We start from the raw sequence: 3,691 nt of genomic DNA on the forward strand, positions 1-3,691 counted from the left end.
TTTTCCCATCTAGTGCTACTCTCAGTGACTTGTTGATCAAGTAGCATGCCATACTCACTGCATCTGCCCAGAAAATTTTTGCAAGTCCAGCATTCAACCTGAGATATCATGCTCTCTCTGCAATAAACTTATTCATCATTTCTGCCACACCATTTTGTTATGATGTCTTGGGTACTGTGAAATGTCTCTTTATACTATGCTACTCACAGAAATCTCTAAACTTGTCGTTTGTGTACTCAGTTCTATTATCTGTCCTGAGGCAGTTAACCTTCTTCCCAGTCTGGTTCTCCACTCCAGCTTTCCACAAATTGAACTTAGCAAACGTTTCTGATTTGTGCCGCATGAAGTACACCCAAACCTTTCTGGAAAAATCATCAATAAAGATCACAAAATACATATGTCCTCCCCGTGATACTGTCTTCACTGGTCCCCAAACATCAGAATGAACATAGTCAATAATGCCCTCTGTCTTATGTGTGGCTGTCTTGAATTGTACCCAATTCTATTTTCTCAGAACACAGAATTTACAGAATTCAAGCTTGCACGTTTTAACACCCTTCAACAAATTTTTCTTATGAAGCTCCAACATGCCCCGCTCACTCATATGACCCAACCGCATATGCCACAAAACAGTACAATCAAACTCAGACTCCACAGAGGTGACTCCACCTACAACTGTACTTCCTAACAGTTTATAGATATTCTTTTAACTTTTCTGTCCCTTCACTACCATCGCACCCTTAGTCACCTTCATTACTCCATCTTCAAACTTATAACCATAACCGTTTGAGTCTAAGGTGCCTAATGAAATCAGATTCTTTTCCACTTCTGGTACATGTCTAACATCACATAATATTCTAATCACACCATCAAACATCTTAATCTTGATATTACCTATGCTAGTAATTTTACAATGTCCACCATTACCCATAGTAACTATACTAGAATTAATTGACCTGTAGGTGTCAAACCAATCACTGTTGGACGTCACGTGGAACATGCTGAGTCCAGAATCTAGAATCCACATGATGCTCTGAATTTGATGCAACAGAAAGCATATCACCATCAGGATCGTTTGAATTGTCTTCCACTATGTTCGCAGATTTTGAGGAACCTTCATTCTCGTCGTCCTTTTTCTTCTTCCAGTTTGGACAATCCCACTTCATGTGCCCTTTCTTTCCGCACTTATAACAGATGATGTCCTTCCTTCTCCTGGACTTTGACCGAGAATTCTTGCCATTTGAACCAACCTTGTTAATGCTTCTTCCACGCTCTTGGTTACCCTTTACAACTAGCCATTCTCCTTGAAAACTTTCATCTTTGATTTTTTTCCTCTGATTAAAAGCCAATAGGGCTTCTGTAACGTCCTCTAACTCCAAGGACTCTTTCCCCCATGTTAGAGTTGTAACCAAATTCTCATACATATGAGAAGTTAGGAGTGAATTCAATAGCATCAACACCTTGTCTTCGTCTTTGAACTTCACATCAACCCTCTTCAGATCTCCGATTATCTGATTGAATGCATTGATGTGACTTAGATCCGAGCCCTCCACCATCTTCAAGCCGTACAACCGCTACTTTAGATAGTGCTTGTTCATCAACGACTTTGACATATACCGACTTTCCAGTTTCAACCAAACTGCCACCAGAGATTCTTTGTCCATGACATGATACATCACGTCATCTCCTAGACAAAGCCGAATAGTAGCCACCACTTTCGCTTCAAGTTCCTTCCAATCTATGTCTGCCATCCCTTCTGGTTTCGTCCCATATAACACCTTCACCATCCCTTGTTGCACCAACAAATCCTTGGCACGTCTCTGCCATAACCCAATATTACTAGATCCATCGAACTTCATCATGTCGAATTTCGTAGAAGATGTGCCAATCCCAGTCATTGTATAATTAGGCTCTGATACCAATTGTTGTTACCGTGCACAATAATGATGAATAATATAGAATCGAAAAGATAAAGATCAAGAGAGAGTTGACACACAGATTTACGTGGTTCGGCAATGTGCCTACGTCCACAGGAGAGAATGTGGCTATATTTTATTATTCAATGATTTCGGGTTACAACATAACATATTTATAGGAAAACCCTAATTATAAGTACTTTGGAAAATCTCAAAATACCCCCAACAACTTATTTGTCCACAGGCCTACATAAACTAATTACACGCAATGGGCCAGTAGTAGAATATAAGCCGCTTATTCCAACACCTAGCGTATTATCATCGGAAATCCTGATTTATTTACCCAAAACGACCTCAACCGATCCATTCTCTGATTCTTCGATCGTCCTTCTCCTCTCCTTCTCGCCGAAGCCAATGAAGGATCAAACGATTATCTCAAGAAGGATTTTTACTTCCCCTCTGACCAGACCCTGGAGTTGCGAATCTCATTGGCAAATTATGCTCAAGGGAAGACATTTCTTTGGATTTACAACCATATAGAGCTTCCTATAGGATTCTAACCAATACCCAATACCCATAAAAGTCCCTCAAAAATTGCTCCAGCGAAAACGGTGAATTTTGATCCTACGTGTGTGGATACGTATATCAAAAATTTCGGTGAATGGCAGCTTTGTAAAATGCACAATTTCAATGAAATTAACGGCCGTTAACTATTTTGAAAAAAAAAATCTAACAAGTAAAAATGTTAGGGTTAAATACTTAAAACCCCCTGAAGTTTGGAAACTTTATTTTTATTCCTATGGGGTTTCATTTTTATCACAGGACCCCCTGGGGTTTTGATAAAGGACCAAGTTAGTCCATCTGTTAGGACTGACATGTGGACCAATCAGATATTGACACGTGGCACCTATTTAATTTTTAAATTTTTTTAAAAAAAAATTAAAAAAAAAAAAGGGAAAAAAATTGGGGGTGGCTCGGCCACCCCCTTGGTGCCCAGGGAGTGGCTTGGCCACTCCCATCCGGCCAGATGGGGGTGGCTGAGCCTCCCCCAAATGGCCAAGGGGTGGCTTAGCCACCTTTCCTTCTCTTTTTTTCTTTTTTTTTTTTTTTAAAAAAAAAAAATTAAATAGATGTCACGTATCAACATCTGATTGGTCCACGTGTCACTCCTAACGGTCAACTAACGGATAGACTAAATTGATCCTTTATCAAAACCCCAGGGGGGTCCTGTGATAAAAATGAAACCTTAGGGGGTGGAAATAAAGTTTCCAAACTCCAGGGATATTAAGTATTTAACCCAAAATTTTATTGGCATTTTAATTAATCCTAAAAATCAAAAAAAAAAAAAAAAAAAAGAATTTTTTAGTTTTGGCGGGTTAACTTAGGAACTTATAATATATTTATCCTAAATTAATAGTTGATTTGTAAGATAAAATTTACCAAATATAAAGAAAATATTGGCCTCTAACATTTCTCCATATTGAATATTAAGTTATGTCAACAATATTATGTTGGTTTATTTTCTTATAGAGAATATTTTTCATATTGTAAAGATTTGATTACCAAACAGTGGCTTCTTGTCTGAGGAGAGAGTGATGTTTGAGAGGGGAAGAGGGAGAGAGAAGAAGACGTGAAAGAGAAGAGAAAGTTTCTTACACGTGGCTTAAAAGAAATATGATTAAATCTGAGCCGTTCAATTCTTAAGCCCGGATCCTTTTTCTAAAATAAAAGCGACGGGAGACTACTTTGACGCAAGTAAATAATATATATAAAAA

The sequence above is a fragment of the Corylus avellana genome, chromosome ca4, assembly GCF_901000735.1.
Source record: "Corylus avellana chromosome ca4, CavTom2PMs-1.0".
Classification (NCBI taxonomy): domain Eukaryota; kingdom Viridiplantae; phylum Streptophyta; class Magnoliopsida; order Fagales; family Betulaceae; genus Corylus; species Corylus avellana.